Genomic DNA, 7,724 nt, shown 5'->3' on the forward strand with positions numbered 1-7,724 from the left:
CTAAACATGAAAAAAGCATATACAAAATGGGAGGAATAGAGCTAAGCAACAGTATATGTGAAAAAGACTTAGGTATACTAATAGATCATAGACTGAACATGAGTCAACAGTGTGATGCAGCAGCAAAAAAGGCAAATACAATTCTGGAATGTATTAACAGAAGCATACAGTCTAGATCAATTGAAGTCATTATCACACTTTACTCCTCTTTGGTCAGACCTCATCTGGAATACTGTGTCCAGTTTTGGGCACCAGCAAGTTCAGAGAAGAGCGACCAGAATGGTGACCGGTCTGCAAACCATGTCCTATGAAGAACGGTTACAGGATTTGGGAATGTTTAGTTTACAAAAAAGAAGACTGAGAGGAGACTTAATAGCTGTCTACAAATATCTCAAGGGCTGTCACATTGTAGAAGGATCATCTTTATTCTCATTTGCACAAGGAAAGACTAGAAGCAATGGGATGAAACTGAATGGGAGGAGACACAGATTAGATATTAGAAAAAACTTTTTGACAGTTAGGGTGATCAATGAGTGAAACAGGCTGCCACGAGAGGTGGCGAGTTCCCCTTCAATGGACGTCTTAAAACAGAGGCTGGACAGACATCTGTCTGAAATGATTTAGTGAATCCTGCTTTGAGCAGGGGGTTGGACCAGACGACCCAGGAGGTCCCTTCCAACTCTACCATTCTATGATCTATGATCTAAGCAGTCATCAAAGCAAAAGGTGGCTACTTTGAAGAACCTAGAATATAAGACATATTTTCAGTTGTTTCACACTTTTTTGTTAAGTATATAATTCCACATGTGTTAATTCATAGTTTTGATGCCTTCAGTGTGAATGTTCAATTTTCATAGTCATGAAAATACAGAAAAATCTTTAAAATAAGAAGGCGTGTCCAAACTTTTGGTCTGTACTGTATGTACTTGTGTGTGCACGCGACCTCTTCTCAGGATGTACAGAAGCGTCTCCTGTGTGTAAAGCCATGGCCAAGGCTACAGCAAAGAGACTAATCTCAGAAGACGTCTGCAGATACGTGGTACCCGAGACCATGAAAAGTGACAGAGGCACCCACTTTACTGGAGAAGCAAAGCAGGAAATAATGCCCGCCCTGGGAGTCAAAAAGGCCTTCATACTATGTACCATCCACAAAGTAGCGGTAGAGAGATTGAATGGGACCCTGAAACTGAAAAGCCAGTAAGCCATGGCCGAAACTGGCAGACCATGGACAGAATGCTTGTCCCTTGCACTCTTCACAGTCAGGTATACTCCCAACAAAAAGACAGGCCTCAGCCCAAATGAGGTGTTATTTGGGTCAGCCCCTAGGCTAGGGTTGTATTTTCCACAATAGCTCCAGATGCAACATGATAGGCATTCTTCTAATGTTATTACACTTACAAAATGCTTGTTTAACATATATTTCTCGAGTTTTCTAGATCCAGATTCTGTGGAAGGAAGCCACCCCTTGCAGCCTGGAAACGGAGTGGTGGTCAAAAGACACGTCAGGAGAGCCCTTAAGCCTCGATTTGATGGACCCTTTCAAGTCCTGATGACAAATGAGATGGCTGTAAAGTTCGAGAAAAACCCCAATTAGATCTACGCCTTACACTGTAGGAGAACAGCTGAGCCCAAGAAAGCCACCGAGTGATGTGGACGCACACCCTGTGCCTTATCCTTGATAAATGGGGGCTCATCGAGGACTATGTCCCAAGAGAGAGAATGGGGAGCTAGTTACCACTTTCTGACTTGATACCTCAGACCCTTTAGTCCGTTATAAATTTGACTTGTGAAACATGGTCTCCTGCCTTAGGGAGGAGTGGCAGCGTGGGCACACCTATAGACTCTCCCAAAAGTATATATGTGTCACCACCACAAATACTGACTATGGGTCTGATTGTAAGTCCTGGAGTATGGTGGGGTGGAACACTGGGGAAAACTGGGCCTACAACCCTTCTGCAGCCCAAGAAAAGACAGACAGCACGGTAGAAGCCTCCTTACTAGATTGTCTGTTACAACTAGAATACATATCCAAACGTTGAACAGTGGGAGAGCTCTTGTGCTATTGTTAAATTCCTGATACCACTCCAGATTGTGACTCTAAATACAGACAAGCTCCACAAATATGCAACGGAAAATCGGAGACACAAGTGTGACATCAGCATTCCTACTTCTTTTGACTCTCAAGTGTACATTAACTCTACTGAGGTTCCAAGAGGAGTACCGGACAAGTTCAAAGGCAGACATCAAGTAGCAGCGGGGCTTGGAATAGTTATTCCACATAGTTACCATTACAGCGAATAAAAATGTGGCCCAGATAAATGCCATCTACAATGACAAACTGTTGGATGACAACTTTGACCAGCACATGAATGTGGCACCCGTATAGTTTCCTTGCTTGTTGTGGCTTGAGTGTGTACAGTCATGGCCAAAAGTATTGAGAATCAGACAAATAGTAATTTTTCCAAAGTTTACTGCTTCATTTTTTGTAATGGCAATTTGCATATACTCCTGAATGTCAAAGAGTGATCAGCTTAACAGCAATTACTGTACTTGCAAAGTCAATATTTGCCCAGAAAATAAACTTTAACCCCCAAAACATATTTCAACATCATTGCAGTCCTGTCTTAAAAGGAGCAGCTAACATCATTTTAGTGATTGATCCATTAACACAGGTGTGGGTGTTGATGAGGACAGGGCTGGCGATCAGTCAGTCATGATTAAGTAAGAATGACATCACTGGACACTTTAAAAGGAGGCTGGTTCTTGGTATCATTGTTTCTCTTCAGTTAACCATGGTTATCTCTAAAGAAACACGTGCAGCCATCATTGCACTGCACAAAAATGGCCTAACAGGGAAGAGTGTCGCAGCTAGAAAGATTGCACCTCAGTCAACAATCTATCGCATCATCAAGAACTTCAAGGAGAGAACTTCCACTGTTGTCAAAAAGGCTCCAGGGCGCCCAAGAAAGACCAGCAAGCGCCAGGACCGTATCTTAAAACTGTTTCAGCTGCGGGATCGGACTACCAGCAGTGCCGAGCTTGCTCAGAAATGGCAGCAGGCTGGTGTGAGTGCTTCTGCACGCACCGTGAGGCGGAGACTCTGTGAGCAAGGGCTGGTTTCAAGGAGGGCAGCAAAGAAGTCACTTCTCTCCAGAAAAAACATCAGGGACCGACTGATATTCTGCAAAAGGTACAGGGAGTGGACTGCTGAGGACTGGGGCAAAGTCATTATCTCTGATGAATCCCCTTTTCGATTGTTTGGGACATCTGGAAAACAGCTTATTCGGAGAAGAGGTGAGCGCTACCACCAGTCTTGTCCCATGCCAACTGTAAAGCATCCTGAAACCATTCATGTGTGGGGTTGCTTCTCAGCCAAGGGAATCGGCTCACTCACAGTCTTGCCTAAAAACACAGCCATGAATAAAGAATGGTACCAGAATGTCCTCCAAGAGCAACTTCTCCCAACCGTCCAAGAGCAGTTTGGCGCCCAACAATGCCTTTTCCAGCATGATGGAGCACCTTGCCATAAAGCAAAGGTGATAACTAAATGGCTCATGGAACAAAACATAGAGATTTTGGGTCCATGGCCTGGAAACTCCCCAGATCTTAATCCCATTGAGAACTTGTGGTCAATCATCAAGAGACGGGTGGACAAACAAAAACCAACAAATTCTGGCAAAATGCAAGCATTGATTATGCAAGAATGGACTGCTATCAGTCAGGATTTGGTCCAAAAGTTGATTGAGAGCATTTCAGGGAGAATTACAGAGGTCTTGAAGAAGAAGGGGCAACACTGCAAATATTGACTTGCTGCATTAACTCATTCTAACTGTCAATATAACCTATTGGTACTCATAATACGATTGCAATTATATTTCTGTATGTGATATAAACATCAGACAAACACTAATTAAAACCAGAGGCCAGCAGATCATGTGAAAATATAATTTTGGCGTCATTCTCAAAACTTTTGGCCATGACTGTATGTATGTGTGTCCATCCGATGGTGTGACAGACAGACCGATCTGGAGAATCCGGTGAAGCAGTGTAGGAAGACCGGCTTCTTCTACTAGGGAAGGAGAATGTACAGTACAGACCAAACGTTTGGACACACCTCATTTAAAGATTTTTCTGCATTTTCATGACTATGAAAATTGTACATTCACACTGAAGGCATCAAAACTATGAATTAACACATGTGGAATTATATACTTAACAAAAAAGTGTGAAACAACTGAAAATATGTCTTATATTCTAGGTTCTTCAAAGTAGCCACCTTTTGCTTTGATGACTGCTTTGCACACTCTTGGCATTCTCTTGATAAACTTCAAGAGGTAGTCACCAGAAATGGTATTCCAACAATCTTGAAGGAGTTCCCAGAGATGCTTAGCACTTGTTGGCCCTTTTACCTTCACTCTGCGGTCCAGCTCATCCCAAACCATCTCGATTGGGTTCAGGTCCGGTGACTGTGGAGGCCAGGTCATCTGGCGTAGCACCCCATCACTCTCCTTCTTGGTCAAATAGCCCTTACACAGCCTGGAGGTGTGTTTGGGGTCAATGTCCTGTTGAAGCATAAATGATGGTCCAACTAAACGCAAACCGGATGGAATAGCATGCTGCTGCAAGATGCTGTGGTAGCCATGCTGGTTCAGTATGCCTTCAATTTTGAATAAATCCCCAACAGTGTCACCATCAAAGCACCCCCACACCATCACACCTCCTCCTCCATGCTTCACGATGGGAATCAGGCATGTAGAGTCCATCCGCTCACCTTTTCTGCGTCGCACAAAGACACGGTGGTTGGAACTAAAGATCTCAAATTTGGACTCATCAGACCAAAGCACAGATTTCCACTGGTCTAATGTCCACTCCTTCTGTTCTTTAGCCCAAACAAGTCTCTTGTGCTTGCTGCCTGTCCTTAGCAGTGGTTTCCTAGCAGCTATTTTACCATGAAGGCCTGCTGCACAAAGTCTCCTCTTAACAGTTGTTGTAGAGATGTGTCTGCTGCTAGAACTCTGTGTGGCATTGACCTGGTCTCTAATCTGAGCTTCTGTTAACCTGCGATTTCTGAGGCTGGTGACTCGGATAAACTTATCCTCAGAAGCAGAGTTGACTCTTGGTCTTCCTTTCCTGGGGCGGTCCTCATGTGTGCCAGTTTCTTTGTAGCGCTTGATGGTTTTTGCAACTGCACTTGGGGACACTTTCAAAGTTTGCCCAATTTTTCGCACCGACTTACCTTCATTTCTTAAAGTAATGATGGCCACTTGTTTTTCTTTACTTAGAATTTGTATTATGGCAAGAAAAAAGCAGCTAACAGTCTATTCAGTAGGACTATCAGCTGTGTATCCACCAGACTTCTGCACAACACAACTGATGGTCCCAACCCCATTTATAAGGCAAGAAATCCCACTTATTAAACCTGACAGGGCACACCTGGAAGTGAAAACCATTTCCGGTGACTACCTCTTGAAGCTCATCAAGAGAATGCCAAGAGTGTGCAAAGCAGTCATCAAAGCAAAAGGTGGCTACTTTGAAGAACCTAGAATATAAGACATATTTTCAGTTGTTTCACACTTTTTTGTTAAGTATATAATTCCACATGTGTTAATTCATAGTTTTGATGCCTTCAGTGTGAATGTACAATTTTCATAGTCATGAAAATACAGAAAAATCTTTAAATGAGGTGTGTCCAAACTTTTGGTCTGTACTGTATCTGGGGGCAGTCTGTAGACAGGCCTTGCTGCTGGAACAGCCACCCACTGCCACAAGAGAAGGGAATTGTGAGAGCAGGAGTTATACTTTATCTATCCTGACTCCATTTTGATTTTTGTATGTGCATCTTCTGCTTACCAGAATGGAGTTTGAGTCAGTATGTGTGTGTGAGATAAGGGGTCCCTCAGGAAGGTCTTTGTCTAGAGGCTCAGAGAAAACATAAGGAAGAAACAAAAGTCAGAAAGTTGTTTCAGTAGTGTTAACCTAGTCAATTAGATGTATGTATGCTAATGCCAGCACATATTTAGAAATAAGCTGAGCCAATTATATTGTTTTAAAGTATGAATACTAATAACCTATATAAACATGGACCAGAACATATAATAAAGTAGATCTAGTCTGATGCTCAAATGTATCAGTCGTAGCTCTTCCATGCACGTATTTGAATTTACAATGTAATTTGGAGCAGATACGTCTCACATTATGTGGCGACGACAGGTGGCATCATACATACCGTATAAGGGGCATAATGGGGGCACTACCTGTGTGGGGGCATCATACATCATGCATAAGGGGCATAATGGGGGCATTACACTGTGTGGGGGTATCATACATCCTGCATAAGGGGCATAATGGGGGCATTACACTGTGTGGGGGCATCATACATCCTGCATAAGGGGCATAATGGGGGCATTACACTGTGTGGGGGCATCATACATACTGCATAAGGGGCATAATGGGGGCATTACACTGTGTGGGGTCATCATACATACTGCATAAGAGGCATAATGGGTGCAATACACTGTGTGGGGGAATCATACATCCTTCATAAGGGGCATAATGGGGGCATTACACTGTGTGGGGGCATCATACATCCTGCATAAGGGACATTACACTGTGCCGGCATCATACATATTGCATAAGAGGCATAATGGGGGGCATTACACTGTGTGGGGGCATCATACATACCGCATAAGAGGCATAATGGGGCATTACACTGTGTGGGGGCATCATACATACTACATAAGGGGCATAATGGGGGCATTACACTGTGTGGGGGCATCATACATACTACATAAGGGGCATAATGGGGGCATTACACTGTGTGGGGGCATCATACATACAGAATAAGGGGCATAATGGGGGCATTACACTGTGGGGGCATCATACATATTGCATAAGGGGCATTACACTGTGGGGGGGCATCATACATCCTGTATAAGGGGCATAATGGGGGCATTACACTGTGGGGCCAGTAATGGGGTCCTGTACTATGAGAACAATACGTTTCCTCCCTTCCTGTCTCCATAGTTGGATCGTATGTATCTATTACAGGAAACAGAACAAAAACCTTATGATTCTTATAAAGGGGCAACACAAGACCCCAAAAGAGTCTCCGTGCTGAAGGGGTTAATGCCCCCTGCGCCCAGTAATGGGGTCTCCACATACCTCCACCTGCAGAGCCGCCACCACATATATGGCTGCTCTGTGCGCACAGGAGCTGTGATGAGGTCACAGGAGGGGAGGAGTCAGGGGTCACATGATCAGGGGCCTCAGTGGATGCAGGACTCTGCTGTGCTGGTTGTCATGGTGCTGGATGAGCTGAAGTTTATGTGTGGGGTCAGGAGGGGTTTACAGTGTGGATGTAGCAGAGCCGCGTGTGTACGAGGTGTACGGAGCAGAGCCGCGTGTGTACGAGGTGTACGGAGCAGAGCCGTGTGTGTACGAGGTGTACGGAGCAGAGCCGCGTTTACGAGGTGTACGGAGCAGAGCCGTGCGTGTACGAGGTGTACGGAGCAGAGCCGCGTGTGTACGAGGCGTGCGGAGCGGAGCCGCGCGTGTACGAGGTGTACGGAGCAGAGCCGTGTGTGTACGAGGTGTACAGAGCAGAGCCTCGTGTGTGCGAGGTGTACGGAGCAGAGCCGCGTGTGTACGAGGTGTACGGAGCGGAGCCGCGCGTGTACGAGGGGTACAGAGCGGAGCCGCGTGTATACGAGGTGTACGGAGCGGAA

Source organism: Phyllobates terribilis, unplaced genomic scaffold, assembly GCF_046119375.1.
Source record: "Phyllobates terribilis strain yellow unplaced genomic scaffold, ASM4611937v1 Scaffold_47__1_contigs__length_9908305, whole genome shotgun sequence".
In the NCBI taxonomy this organism is placed as follows: domain Eukaryota; kingdom Metazoa; phylum Chordata; class Amphibia; order Anura; family Dendrobatidae; genus Phyllobates; species Phyllobates terribilis.